The following is a 16,409-nucleotide window of genomic DNA, read 5'->3' on the forward strand; positions in this document are numbered from 1 at the left end:
CCCTAGTTGGGATGCTGCCCCCGCGACCCGGAACCGGATAAGCGGAGGAAGACGACGACGACTAATCAAAACATCTGTTAGTCAATAAATAAGATGTGACCGACCTGTGAAATCAAAATATTAATTACTTTATTATGATCCTATGGAAATAATAAGTACTGTGACTTTAAGTGTTCCAACAGGACTCATTTCACATAGCGTTAAAAAGACATAACACATTCCTTTCACTGATCCAATCAGAATCTTACAGATCTGACGGAGGCCTGCTTCTCACGGTGTTTGGTCATTTTCATTCGACAATAAACCATAACATCCGAAGTATAAAACTATGCCACGTCAGCTCTAACGCCAGTTCAAAGCGTTCCAGAGCAAGTGGCGGAGTGGCTAATCCTGACCTTTCACTCTTTAACTGAAAAAAACACCGACAAGCTGAAAACACCAGTCGCTATAACAACCAGCGGCAACAACAGCTCCTTTCAGAATAAAAGCTCCATCCACCGACCCAGGCATGGGTCTGACCAGACGCCAATAAAGTGTCGTGGGCCGGAGGTTACTCAAGACGGGTCTGATCGGAACCGCAGCTTCTCCTACCGGCCCGGTTTCCAGAGAGGGTTCACTGGACCTCGATATTCCTGATCTACAGAGGACTTCCACTGAAGGCAAAGGTAGACCGACCTGATGGTGTCTCATGCTGTTTCTGAAGCTAACCAAAGCTTAATGCAAAACAACATCTTCAGTTCCCTTCAGAACTAATAGCTTCTTTGGATTTGCTGGTTCTGATTACATCACACCTCATCCATTCACCACCTCATCCATTTTAGTTACACTATACATTTAGTTTAAAGTTAGTCTAGTTTAATTTGTTAGTATTAAAATTCTTAACTTTTAAACTTGACTCTCTCTAGTCTGTTGTCTCTGAGTGAATACGTAATGGTTACACAATCTCTGCATTAAAAAGATCCGATCTTCTGGTTTAACTAACCCACCAAACCGTAAGGTGGATTTCATATTTACTATGGAATCCCACGCCTTACGGCTCATTCATTAAAAATGTTATAACCTCTCACTTCATCACACACACACATTCTTGTATTTGTACCCATGTTAGAACTTTGTATTGACTTCCACTGATTTTAGTGAGTCCACTATGCCTAACCCAAACAATAACCAGTGCATTCCTTAAGTTATCTGTAACAAAAACTCAATTCACATCTGTAACGTGATGAAGGAGCTATTCCTCGAAGGTTATTTAACCTCTCTCCACAGATGCCTCTGACACAGCGCTCGAGTGCATGAGACAGCCTCAAGGTCATGCATTTGCTTCTAAACTGTTTACTTTCCAGCAAGAGAAGAATGAAGATAAAGGACTCTTTTTTTTATTAAATCAAAGAACTCTATTTTTAATAAAGCTAATTAAAACAAGTGTTAGTCAATAATACAATGTGACCGATCTGTGAAACAACAATGTTATGATTAATATGCTTTAATAAGTAAATGACTTTAATCTAGTTCACTAGACACACTGATACACACTGTGGTGTTTATACATCTACCAGCTTTGATTCGACCACATTTCAGAACATCCAGATTAATAAAACCAGTTCCAACTCCATTTTAGTTCAGTTCTCAAGATCTCACTGGAGTTCACCGCATGCTAAGTGAAGTAATCGGACCGGCCATCCGGACTTCCCTTTTTAAGCTGAGAACCAACAAGCTGGGAAAATCTGTTGCATTTTACCAACCAATCAACGGTTCCTTTCAGAATAAAAGCTGAACTCACTGACCCAAGGAGGGTCCCTTTTTGACGCTGTGAACCACCTGTCGCTTTTTACCTGGAGAAAATCCAAAGACTAGTTTGTCGTACTGTTGACGCTGTTTCATCGGCTCCTGTACCGAAAGGGGGGTCCGAGGACCTGACATTCTGGATCTGTCAGGAGGTCTCATCTCAAGGGTATGTGTGGAAGTGACAATATGGCGTCTCATGTGTTTATGAAACTACTCCGGTCAAACTCTGATCGTAGCTATGAGCAAAACATGATTCCATCATTCAGACTTGCTTCTCCGGTTACGAGAGTTCTGATAATAACATCACTCACACACACCATTCATCTCACGCCTCATTTACACCAGATACTTTCATCATCAGTTAGAGTTAGTCTTGTTTAAAATTGTTTAAATAATATAGTAATAAATCATCTTAAACGTTTAAAGGACTCTCTCTATTCTCATGTCTCTCAGTTAATACAAAGTGTTACAAAATCCCTACAATAAAAAGTTCCAATCTTCTGGTTAAATAACTCAGTGGTCCGTAAGATTGATTCCATACTCAATATGGAGTCTTTATGTCTCACGGTCCTTAATTAGATGTAAATTAACTTCTTTTACTCATCTTATCTGTAAACCTCACCCCTAGGGACTACTCTGTATTAGGACCGGGTTTGGGTCCTAACAAGGACCATCGGTCGTAAGAAGGTTAGTAAATGTCCCAAATCCAGTCTTCACAAGGGTACAAATACAAGCACACACACACACACACACACACTCGCATTAAAAGTTTATTTATAAATTACCCAAATCTAGTCATGTTGTGAGTTTATTTAAAAACTAGTTCTGTAGTAGTTCCTTTACTGTTGGGATCAAAAATAATGAATCCTAATTCTGAGGCTACTCTGTAAATAGTTTTCAAATAAACAATACATAAAGAAACTTCTGATCAATCCATGTCAATTTCAGGCTTAAAATAGTGTACCGATTGAAGCCCCACCTACTTCTGGTTAAACCACCCCAGTTCCGGTTTAGGCCCCGCCCACTCAGAGTACACATACAGATAATTTAGATCAGGGCTATTCAATTCCAGGCCTCAACAGCCGGTGTCTGTACAGGATCTGCTCGGGGTCGTTCGACTGCCGACGTCACATTACTGCAAATCTACTCGGCTTTCACACCAGTGTTAATTTTGTTGACAAAATATTTTCATCTTTTCTTTCGTCACGAAAATATATTTACAGACGAAAATGAAACAAAATTTCAAAATAAAAGCTTGGAAAAAGACCAAGACGATAATTAAATTGATTGAAACTTTTAGTCAACGAATGAAAGACGAGACGAAAATCCACAATGACGCTCTTCTACATGGTGCTCTATGGTGCGGTGCGACTATTGTGTTGTTGAGAGACGCAAACGTAGTAGAAGATAAGGGGCGTGGCGTGTTGTGAACGTGCGGGACGTGAGAGAAGACAGACCCCGAATAGTATAAAGGGGCAGGTATGCGCGGCGGTATGCTAAACGTAGCTCACTGAATATATCGACGGCATAAGAAGAAGGAGTAGAGGAAAATGTTAACTGCTGGGCGAAAAAGAAGAGAAGATGTGTGGAGTCATTTTTCTTATGATAACATTGCTACCAAAACTACATGCCGAGAGTGTGGACTGTCGTTCCGAGGAAAGAACACAACGAATCTGAAGAGGCATCTACAGAATGGCCACTTCGCCATTTTCTCCGAGGTAAATCCACTTAAATGTACACGTGATGACCCGAAAAGTAATATACAGGCAAATACAACTGTATCAACTCTGTCATGTTGGGATAAAAATTCGGAAGTACCGTATTTTCACGACTATAACGTGTGTTATTAGGGAAATAGCTGGCGAGCAGTGTTGTTTTTATTTGACTATTTTTCTGTCCTGCCTGTTTATTATCTTCCTGATTCTCCTCTCAGTCCTAAAGAAAAACTGCTACCTGGGTTCATATATATTCACCTTATGAGTTACCTTTGAACTGCAGTTCAAAAGATCTACCGACCGCAAAAACAGCGGAGCGCTTGCTGTTTGGCGGCCGTATCAGTGATCAGTGCGTCTGAGGACAAGGTGATGCCCGCAGCGCCCCGCTCCACAGCATGCAGCGAAACGCATCAGGCGCGAATAAAAGACAGAAAACATTAAAGGAAATGAACCGACATGAACGATCGCGTGTTAAATTAGTTTTTGAGGTGGCGACACCTGATTGTTACTGTGGCCGTGCTCAGGAGGCAGATCTACCGACCGCGAAAACAGCGGAGCGCTCCCTGCTTGCCGGCCGCATCAGTGATCTGTGCGTTGGAGGACAAGTTGATGCGCCCCGCTCCACAGCAGCGATACACTTCAGGCGCAAATAAAAGACAGAAAACATTAAAGGAAATGAACCGACATGAACGATCGCGTGTCAGTACCTACGGTCTGGCACAGCGAGTTGCTGATCACAGAGAATGTGATCATATGATAATTCAATAGGGAGCGTGGTTTCACAGACGCGGAAGTGATAGCGTCGGTGAAACGCCGGCTGCTCTAGGAAACCCCCGAGCGTTCGAGCGTCAACGAAGTGACACGGAAATGCCGGGCTTTCCAGAAGTAAGTAAGATAACTTACTATGAGCTGATAGTTCGTTGGATTGATCGGTAGGTTGGAAACTCTGATCATGAATCTGAAGAAATGATGACTGAGTGGTGAGCTGGAAAGGCGACTTCCGTTTATAGCCGCGGTTTGTGACGTAGGTGCGACGTGGAGGGAATCCCCGCGAGGGACATGCTGGGAGTCCCTCCTTCGCGGATTTTCACCTATCACGGCCAGGTCTGGAACGCATCTACCGCGATAAACGAGGGATTACTGTAGTTCATACACCCCCTACTGCTGCTCTCCAGAGTGTTCTGCAGCATAATCAGCACGTTCTCTTTGAACTTGATAGTGTAATGACCTGGCTGGGGTTGTAAGCCAGGTGCATTCTGGGTATTGTGTTATATGTGTTTCCTATCGTTCTGCTAGTTCCTATGTGCTGATTTGCTTGTTGTGTGAGTGTTATGTAAGCCACAGGGAAGGTGATGTGTGTTCTGTGGAGCGGGTTGAACTAGCATGGTTAACTGACACCGCGACTCTGTGTGGTAGGAGCGTGATAGAGGATCGTGTCTGTAGCGTTACAAAGCGTTCATGAAAGGTCTGCGTGAACCTCTACTGCCTCCTGCTGGTTGATTTGGGGACTATAACCCTGCCGCTGAGACGCTCGTACTTGCTTGTTACCACATTCCACCCGGCCACAATAAGAGACCGGCCATCATTTACCTCCGCATCATTTACCTCCGCTGACTCCGACACCGGCCAAAAAAAATTGGATACCGGCCTGTATTAGAGGACTTACTGTAATCTAATTGAAAAACACTATGAAAACAAAAAAGCTACATTCAAGAAAAGACTGTCTAGTGCCAGAAAAGTATGTATTGGGACTGTTCTATTTCGTCTAGTCTTAGCCCTTAAGCGAGCTGCTATTGGAAGGGTGATCTCAGCATCAGCCAATCATGAAGAGCTTAAATGTACGCCCACCACGTGGGCACCCCTTGTGGGTTATATACAGGTGCTGGCCAGTAAATTAGAATATCATCAAAAGGTTGAAAATATTTCAGTAATTCCATTCAAAACGTGAAACTTGTACATTATATTCATGCAATGCACACAGACCAATGTATTTCCAATGTTCATTACATTTAAATTTGATATTCATAAGTGACAACTAATGAAAACTCCAAATTTGGTATCTCAAAAAATTAGAATATTCTGAAAAGGCTGAATATAGAAGACACCTGCTGCCACTCTAATCAGCTGATTTACTCAAAACACCTGCAAAGGCCTTTAAAAGGTCCCTCAGTCTTGTTTTGAAGGCACCACAATCATGGGGAAGACTTCTGACTTAACAGCTGTCCAAAAGACAATCATTGACACCTTGCACAAGGAGGGCAAGACACAAAAGGTGATTGCTAAAGAAGCTGGCTGTTCGCAGAGCTCTGTGTCCAAGCACATTAACAGACAGGCGAAGGGACGGAAAAAATGTGGTAGAAAAAAGTGTACAAGCTCTAGGGATAACCGCACCCTGCAGAGAATTGTGACGACAAACCCATTCAAAAATGTGGGGGAGATCCACAAAGAGTGGACTGCAGCTGGAGTCAGCGCTTCAAGAACCACCACGAGGAGACTCATGAAAGACATGGGATTCAGGTGTCGCATTCCGTGTGTCAAGCCACTCCTGAACAAGAAACAGCGCAAGAAGCGTCTCGCCTGGGCCAAGGACAAAAAGGACTGGACTGATGCTGAGTGGTCCAAAGTTATGTTTTCTGATGAAAGCAAGTTCTGCATTTCCTTTGGAAATCAAGGACCCAGAGTCTGGAGGAAGAGCGGAGAAGCACAGAATCCACGTTGCATGAGGTCCAGTGTAAAGTTTCCACCGTCAGTGATGGTGTGGGGTGCCATGTCATCTGCCGGTGTTGGCCCACTCTGTTTCCTGAGGTCCAGGGTCAATGCAGCCGTCTACCAGGAAGTTTTAGAGCACTTCATGCTTCCTGCTGCTGACCAACTTTATGGGGATGCAGACTTCACCTTTCAACAGGACTTGGCACCTGCACACAGTGCCAAAACCACCAGCACCTGGTTCAAGGACCATGGTATCCCTGTCCTTGATTGGCCAGCAAACTCGCCTGACCTTAACCCCATAGAAAATCTATGGGGTATTGTGAAGCGGAGGATGCAATACGCTAGACCCAACAATGCAGAGGAGCTGAAGACGACTATCAGAGCAACCTGGGCTCTCATAACACCTGAGCAGTGCCACAGACTGATCGAGTCCATGCCACGCCGCATTACTGCAGTTATTGAGGCAAAAGGAGCCCCGACTAAGTATTGAGTGCTATACATGCACATTCTTTTCATGTTCATTCTTTTCAGTTGGCCAACATTAGAGAAACAAACATTTTTTCATTGGCCTTTAGAATATTCTAATTTTCTGAGATACCAGATTTGATGTTTTCATTGGTTGTCACCTATAAATATCAAAATTAAACGTAATAAACATCGGAAATACATTGGTCTGTGTGCATTGCATGAATATAATGTACAAGTTTCACGTTTTGAATGGAATTACTGAAATATTTTCAACCTTTTGATGATATTCTAATTTACTGGCCAGCACCTGTAAGTGGAGCGACTCCACTGTTCGCCTCCGTTTTCTCTTCACGCCAAGCTTAAGAGCTTCTTTTAAGAGCAATTATACAAGAAAAATCTACTCACCGACCATGTCCAGCGACGCCAGGACCTGCCCGGCCTGCCAGACGGGCTCCATCTCCAGCGGCGACCTGCACGCCAAGTGTGAGGTCTGTCTCAGGGCTCACCACGCTGGCCTGGCCTTGACCCCCAGGCCTCGTGCCCATTTTGTACCGCTCTGCCCGTGGCTGAAAAGGTCCGCCGGGTCAAGTACTTCACCCCCTCCACCGACGAGGAAATTCCGGTGGCTGGCACGTACTCGCTGGACAAGGCGTTACGGTTCTTCAACGTCGGCCAGGAGCCGGCTGACTCCTACCGATTGGACGATGTCATCGACAGCGAGGAGTACAACGAAGCTGGCTTCCATAGCCCTTCCCTCCTGTACAACACGGAGGTCGACTACGAGGCTGGCTGCCATAGCCCTTTTTCCCTCCAGTACAACACGGAGGTCGACGAGCCTTGTGAGGAGCACGACGAGGCTGGCTGCTGCAGCCATTATTCCCTCCTGTACAGCACGGAGGTCGACGAGCCTCGTGAGGAGCACGACGAGGCTGGCTGCCATAGCCCTTTTTCCCTCCTGTACAACACGGAGGTCGACGAGCCTCGTGAGGAGCACGACGAGGCTGGCTGCCGCAGCCATTATTCCCTCCTGTACAACACGGAGGTCGACGAGCCTCGCTCAGCGGGTCCTTCTGCCCCAGTGGTTTCTCGCTCCTCCCTGCCAGCAGTTACAGCACTGCTCCAGGAGCTGCCCGCCATCATCTCCGCGGCTGCGACCCGCAGGTGGCTAGCCGTTCCAGAACCGGCTCCCCTGAGGCGGATGAATTGGCGGGAATTTTTGGGGCAACACAGACGCGCTGTCCAGACCCCGTCTGGCCGCACTTCCCCGCTGCCATGAGCTGCTAGTCCGCCGCCTTCTCCGAGCCTGCCAGGCTCGAGGCGCCAATTTCCACATATGCGCCCATTACCAAGGTCGAGGGCTTCTCCGACCAGGGCTGGCCATCCGTTCCTCCACTGGAGCCGGACTTGGCCTCGCTGTGTGGCGTCAAGAACCACCTCACTGGACCGCGAGCAGTTCCCACTAAGCATGACCAGCTGCTGAGGCGGCTCGCCTTCCAGACCGGCGCTGCAGGAAATAACATCGCCTTCTCGCCTTTGGCGTTTCCAAAATGGTGGAGGAGCTTGACTCTCCTGTCGAGTCAAAAACCATCATTACTAAAACTGCTGATGCCATCCTCAATCTGTGCGCTGCTGTACTCACCGGTTCTGCTCGCATTGCTGCCTGGCAGACCCTTATCCAGCGGCCTTGTGGCTCATGGCCCTGCCCTCCATTCCTGAACACCTGCACAGAGAGATGCTGGAAGGCCACATCACCTCTGACGTTCTGTTTGGTCCCCATCTTACGAGCATCATCTAGAGGGCTCAGCAGCTGAACTTTCAGCCACGGTGCGAGACCTGGTCCACTCTCGGTCAGCCTGCACTCCGGCCGTTCCCCCAGAGGATGGGACGAACGGCGCGGAAACTCCATGCGCCCAGCTGCACGGCCCGCCCCGCGGAGCCGGCCTCCCGCTGAGGCGGGACCAGGGAGTTGGCGGCCAACGGTTCCGAACGAGCCAGCAGACACAGCCTTGGCAGTCAAAGGAACCTCGCCGAAAACAACCACGAAAACGACTCGTTGGGGGGAATATGTGTGCTTATGGCTGCAATGTTAACTCTGTGAATTATTTTGGTTTTGAAATAAAAACCCAAAAAACGTCACATCGAGAGCACAATCCTACAGTCCTCTGCAGAACCTTCTGCCGAATCCTCACACATGATGTTCCCCGCACCAAGCACTGCAGCACATCTGCATGTTCACACAGTCGGACTCGGTCATGTTACACGGGTAGCTGTAAGGGTGCGCTCCATTTGCGCACTGCCCCCAGCCTACGGCCAGGCCCGACTCATCCCGCTTCCCCCACAACTTTGGGTGGGACGGGATGTCATGGCGCTGTCGCGACCACGCGCAAAGCGCGCACATTGCGCGGCTCCATCCGCTGGCACTTTGACGTTCCCGTGCACGGGCCCGGCTCCCACTCGTCCTCCATGGACTCCACGCTCTGCGGTGCGGATCAGCCTCTTCCAGCTGTTTCACACTTGCTCTTTCGAGCACAGCCCTCCATGGGTCGCTCCCAGTTCTCTGGTACGAGCGACGGCTGTAAGGGCGCGAAACCAATCCTCAGACGTTGCTCACGTGACCTCGAGCACACGTCCGCTGTCGGAACGCGCGCACGAATGCCTCCCTTTCGGCTACTCGCTAGCCCAGCGCACTTTCTCCAAATGTCCGGAGATCGCGCTGCAGCCACTGCGCACGGCGGAAACGAGGGTTTTATTTTACCGGGACGATCTGCTCCGATGCGCCCGGTCTGAGGACGGGGCGTCAGTGCAAACCAGGAGGTTAACAGAGCATCTGTCAACCCTGGGGTTTTCTATAAACTGGGGGAAGAACTCTGTTCTTCCATCCCAGTCGATTATGTTTCTCGGGGGGGGGGGAGCTGAACGCCTCTCTAATGAGAGCACGTTCGTCGCCGGTGAGAGCGGCAGATCTCACCACGGTGATCTCCCGCGTGCAACCCCGCGAGATCGTGAGAGCCCTGTTAGTCATGAGACTTCTGGGCATGATGGCTGCAGCCCACTCGGTGGTGCTGCTGGGGTTGTTGCACTCGAGGCGCCTTGCAAAGTTGGTTCATCTGCCTCCGGGTACACCCGATACGTCAGAAGAGACGTATGTTGAGGGTTCCCCCCTCAGTGGGCGGGGACCTCGCTCACTGGGGGAATCCCTGCATCCCCTCACACGGGATTCCCATCGGACGTCCTGCGTCACACGTATCTGTGTTTACGGATGCGTCACTGTCTGGGGTGGAGGGCACGTGCTTGTTACGCGGCAGATCGCTGGCCCTCCCACACGCACGAGCACATAAATGTGTTGGAGCTTATGACAATGAGGAATGTGTTCATGCACTTCGCTGCCCTTCTCGATGGCCGTCATGTCGAAGTTCACACAGACAACCAGGTGGCGGCAGCCTGCATAAATCGCCAAGGGGGAGTTCGATCCCCCCCTCTATTGCGCATAGCCACAGATTTACTGTGTTGGGCACATGTCCACCTGCTGTGCCACCTACATTCCGGGGATCCTGAATGTAGCGGCAGACATCCTGTCGAGAGGGGGTCCCCGCGACTCCGACTGGCGTCTGCATCCCGCGCTGATATCACAGATTTGGATAAGGTTCGGGGAACCGTGTGGATCTGTTCACAGCTCGCGAAAACGCTCAGTGTCGCCTGTGGTTTTCCCTGAGTCTCCGGAACCAAACCTCGCTCGGAGCGTACGCCTTCTCACACCAGCCCGGGCTTCGAACGCTCCTTTATGCGTTTCCACCAGTCCCTCTGATTCCCCTTCTCCTGGACCGAGTTCGGTCAGAACAGCTCTCGGTAATTCTGGTGGCTCCCAGACGCTTGTCCGCGTCATGGCTTCCGGACCAGCAAGCGCTACTGTCCGGCTCCCCGTGGAGACTCCCACGAAGGGAGGACACCCCTCCCCGGGCAGATGGGATAATCAGACATCCTCTGGAAATAAGCCATCGGCTGTGGGTCTGGCCGATGAGCGGTTTCGATTAGGGGTTTCTGGGCTGCCGCATGATGTGGTGATCACGATTCAGAGTGCGCGGGCGCCCTCTACCGTTGCATCTTACGCTGCTAAATGGGCAGCTTTCCAGAACTGGGGCACAGAGCGGAATGTTCAAGCGCTCTCCTGCCAGCTGGCGGATGTCCTATCGTTTCTGCAGATACGGACGGACAGGGGCCTCGCATTCAGCACTATTAAAACATATGCTGCAGCTATCTCATCCTGTCATCAGGGTTTTGGAGATAGATCTGTTTTCAATCATCCCCTCACAAAACGTTTTCTAAAAGGTGTCAGAAGGAACAGACCTGTGTCCCGTCCGCTAATTCCCCAGTGGGATCTAACGGTGGTTCTGCGTGGCTTATCTGAAGCCCCATTTGAGCCCTTGGACCAGGTCTCACTCAAGTTCCTGTCACTTACAACTGCCTTGCTGCTGGCACTGGCATCACGAGAGTGAGCGACCAAACCGCCCTCTCAGTGGCTCCCGCATGCCTCAGGATCCGGAAAGATGGCGGGTCTGCTGTTTTATGCCCCAACCCAGCCTTTGTGCCCAAAAAACATTAATACTTCCTTCAAATCCAGGTCAATTTCATTGGCTGGACTTTTTCCTCCTCCCCATAATTCTGAGGAGAAGGCGGCTTCCCATCTTCTCTGCCCAGTGCGCGCGCTCGCACGATATGTGTCACGCACTTCAGGGATTCGCCGCTCACAAATCATGTTTGTGCACTACAGGGAGTCTTCCCTTGGGCCCAGCGCCTTTGACTCTGGCTATGTGACGCCATTTCACTCGCTTGGGGCTGGATCCTCCTGAGACACTCAGGGCTCACTCAGCCAGAGGGATTTCCTCTTCTGTGGCGCCCCACAGTGGTGGGTCAATGGAAGTCATTTGTCAGGCTGCTTCATGGGCTTCACCCTGTTCCTTTACTCGTTCTTATTTACGAGATGTGTCTTCAGGATCCATCACTCGTTCAGTGCTTGGACCTCAGCAGGCTGAGTGAACGCATTATGGCACCTCATCAGCCCTGCTTGAATGAATTTCATCCTCTTGTGGATGATATTTTTTAGTGGTGGCCCCACTCTTCTCTCTGGCTGCCTCAGCCTTTTAAGCCCTGGGCTGAGGCTGAGCGACCCCCACTAAAAGGAGACATGTTGGGTGTGTCCATTGGTTGAGCTAACCAGTGTGGCGTAAACCCATCCAGCTGCGCTTTATTCCAATAGCAGCTCGCTTAAGGGCTAAGACTAGACGAAATAGAACGTTGGTTACGTATTGTAACCCCAGATTCTATGAGTCTAGTCGCAGCCCTTAAGCCACTTGGCCACACTGGTTCTGTTAGGACTAAGAGCCATCGGAGGCGAACAGTGGAGTCGCTCCACTTATATAACCCACAAGGGGTGCCCACGTGGTGGGCGTACATTTAAGCTCTTCATGATTGGCTGATGATGAGATCACCCTTCCAATAGCAGCTCGCTTAAGGGCTGCGACTAGACTCATAGAATCTGGGGTTACAATACGTAACCAACGATCTGTGGACTAAAAAGGGACTGACAGCATCATTCCTTGGCACAAGTTGCTGCTTTTTCTGTGTTGAACAACAAAAACCAGAACACTTACTGCTAGCTCTTGAACAACTTGACCATCCACACACTGCCCAGTCCATTAAGGCTTGTGTGGAAAAGTGCATGCAAGAATGGGGGATCCTAAATGAGAAAGTTCTCACCGTAATAACAGACAATGGTAGCAATATGGTGGCAGCATTCAAACATCGTGCTCCAGAAGATGAAGATTCCAGCTCCGATGATCCAGATGATCCATCCTAAGTGAAAGTGATTCCAAGGAGACAGAAAACCTGCAGTGTCAGGACATGGGCATGTACAGGATGCCATGTGTCACCCATACGCTGCAGCTTGTTGTCCACATGATAAACAAGGAGGAAAGCATCAACAGAGTCTTGAACAAAGTCCGATCAATCGTGAAACTTTTTCGCAAGTCATCAGTCGCAACACAGAAGATTTTGGACGAGTGCGGCCTAACTGTTGTGAATGACTGCCCCACACGCTGGTCAAGTACTTATGAAATGGTTGCACGTCTCCTCAAAGTTAAAGAATCTGTTTGTCAAGTAGCAAACGAGATGGGATGGGACTGCTTGCTCTCAAGTGAGTGGCAGAAGCTGAAGTCAATGCAAGAACTTTTGCAGCCTTTTGCTGAGCACACACAAACTCTTCAGAGTGACACAATGTCTATGTCATTAACACTCCCTGCTCTCTTTGATTTACTCAGCCATCTGGCAGATGTGGAAAAAAACACAAGTCGAGATGTTGCTGCTCTAGCCCGTAAAATGGAAGGGAATGTGAGCCAGCGTTTTGCCTGGGTACTTGATCCCTCAGATGACACGTTTTCCCCACTTGTAGCAGCTGCTTGCTTTCTCAATCCTACTGTGTGTCAGACCCTCCTCAATGTGGCTGATGATAACACTCAGGAGCTGCTCAAGCAGGCAGAAGGGTATGTTGTTCGGTGCTCTCAGACACAGGAGAACCACTCTGATCTGGAGGAACTGAATGGACCTGAACCGGCAACACCTGCCGCCGCCTCCTCCAGACAACCAGTCTTTAGGTTTCTCTCCAACAACAAAGCCTAAACCAAACTCTTCCAAGTGTAGTGTTAGACAGCAGATAAGCCAGTATAAGGAAGAGTCCATCACTTGTGAAACGGGAATGGAGTTTTGGATTGGAAAATGTGACACATTTTATCCCAGCCTGAAACCATTAGCATTAGACATATCGGCAATGCCAGCTTCTCAACCTTTTGCAGAAAGAGTGATCAGTATCACAGGTGACCTCACTAGAGGGAAACGCAACCGAGCAGAGTTCACACTAGCACGAAGTGCTTTTCTCAAAATGAATCGCAGCAAATATTCACACTGTTTGGTTGAGCCTGTGTTGTAACAAGTGAATATCAACAGACTCGGGTTTAACATGTTTAAATTTGCTGTTCTTGTAAATTCTGGTTGTGCAATTGCTAAAAAGAGCACCTTTGTAATTTCCAGTGTGCTTTTTGTTTTTTATTAAACACGTAAGTGTTAAACATGTGAAGTGTTTTTTTTATTCAAATATTCTATGTTCTTAGCTGTGTGTGCTATATCTGATCAGTGGTGGTTAAGAGTTTGGACCCTGTGTATTAAATTACACCAGTTTTTCCGTGCTCTATACAAAAGTAGAAAATTACTTCATTAGAAAAAACATGCATTTTGTTGACTAAAATTGCTTATTTTTATCGACTAAAATTATTTGTAATTTTCATCGACTAAAACTAAAATAAATCTAATGACTAAAATTGGACTAAGACTAAAATTAATTTTTAGCCAGAAGACTAAGACTAAAATAAAATTAAAATTTCCTGTCAAAATTAACACTGTTTCACACGCACGTTTTGGAAAGACATCAGCAGTTTTGTTAATAAATTCTTGTTTGTTAACACCTAAATGATTTCTTTATAATTGTAATTTGTTAATAAAACACCATATTATCTTTGTTTTGTAAAGAATGTGAAACTGCATAAAACCAACATCGGACTGACAAACAATAGAACCGTTCTTATATGTGAAGCCATGTCTGTATGTATTAATGTGGAGTTCGTCTGTATATTTCCTTAGTTGTTATCTAAATACATTCTTTGATTCAAAATGTTGCTTGGTGTATTTCAATTAAGTTCTTATATTTAATTTTGCCCCATTTCATCAACATCAAGAGCTTTTGAGGGTCACCGTTTATCATTTGCTTATATTTTACATTTCCTTTAGAAATTCAAACATATTTTCTCCCAAAAGTGTTGATCTTTGGACTACAGGACTACAACCACAAATTTGTTCTGACCAATCAAAACCATAACGTGATAACGTCACTTCAGTAAGCTTCATGTTCAAACTTTGGGGAAGAGTCAAGTTTTGGCAGGTTGAGATAGAACAGGCTCTGAAATATGGCCAAACTGGTGGCAAGGGGCATCTTGGCAGCTGCACGCCTGACTTTTCTCAGTTCATGGGCAGTTATTTTGCACCTTGGGTTGTCCACACGCTTCTTGCGGCCCTGTTGACTATTTTGAATGAAACGCTTGATTGTTCGATGATCACGCTTCAGAAGCTTCGCAATTTTAAGACTGCTGCATCCCTCTGCAAGATATCTCACTATTGTTGACTTTTCTGAGCCTGTCAAGTCCTTCTTTTGACCCATTTTGCCAAAGGAAAGGAAGTTACTTAATAATTATGCACACCTGATATAGGGTGTTGATGTCATTAGAAGAAGAAAATATCATTTCTATAGCGCCTCTCAAGATAAAAATCACGAGGCGCTTCACAAAAACAAAAAAAATGTTAAAATATAAAAAAAGCATTTAGAAAATGTTTAAAAATATGTTTCAAATGAGCAAAAATAGGCAATTGGGATTTAAAAGAAAAAATGTTAAGAAAGACCTAGACCACATTTCTTCTCATTACAGAGATGCACATCACCTAATATGCTTAACTGGTAGTAGGCTTTCGAGCCTATACAGCTTGGAGTAAGACAACATGCATGAAGAGGATGATGTGGACAAAATACTCATTTGTCCAATAATTCTGCACTCCCTGTAGAACCAGAAGAGTCCATGTCTGTGTTAGAGGACAAAAGAGTTGGCGTGTGATAGGAAAATGTTGGATCAGAGGAGGATGGGATGTCTGATTGGCTGGTTTGTTTACTGAACCTGTTAAAGGAACTTGTTCAGTTCATTCAGGGTATCTGCAGGTTTAAAGGAGCCAAATTTAAGACTTTTTAAGACCCTATTTAAGGCCACTTTGACCAAATTTAAGCTATTTTTAAAATTAAATTTAAGCTATAATTTCCAGCTATTGCCTGGAACCGGTGCTAACCACGTCGCGAACGTGGGATTAGCCATCCAGTTACCATTAAACTTGCACTTCCCCATGGCGCAAGCTCCCACTAGCTTAACCAGCTAATGTGCTCATCTAAAAATAGCCCCCTTTCACAACCAGCTGAGTGTGTACGGTTCCACTTACGCCAACATCACACACATAAAATGCTGAACACTAACTAGAAATTCACGAAAAATTTCATAGTAATAAAAGAATTTTGTTTATTGGGTTTTTGGAGATTTAAGACCTTTGGAAACTGCATTTAAGGAATATTTGTCATTTTTAAGGATTTTTAAGGCCTTAAATTTGGAAAAGCAAATTTAAGACTTTTTAAGACTTTTTAAGGACCCGCGGATACCCTGTTCATTGGCTGTGTCCAGGCTGCCATCAGTGCAATCCTTCCTCTGCTTGAAGCCTGTGATCTTCTTCATCCCTGACCAGACATCTGATATCGTTCCTCTATCCATCCTCCTCAGAGACACACACGTAACAAACACACTTTATTCACACCGATAACGTAAGAAATGACACACACACGAAGCTGAGGTGAGATTAAAATCAGGATTTTTAGGAAACATCTGACACACACACACACACACACACACACACACACACACACACACACACACACACACACACACACACACACACACACACACACACCATTCTCTGGAGTTCTATAAAAATGAAGTGACCTCATTCCAAAGTGAGCCGAGGTGCTTCTCTGACAGAAACCGTGTCTTCAGTCAAAAGGGAACAAGGCCTTAGCAGGCGGCTTGTCTCCTCATGATGATG

This window comes from Nothobranchius furzeri, chromosome 13, assembly GCF_043380555.1.
Source record: "Nothobranchius furzeri strain GRZ-AD chromosome 13, NfurGRZ-RIMD1, whole genome shotgun sequence".
Classification (NCBI taxonomy): domain Eukaryota; kingdom Metazoa; phylum Chordata; class Actinopteri; order Cyprinodontiformes; family Nothobranchiidae; genus Nothobranchius; species Nothobranchius furzeri.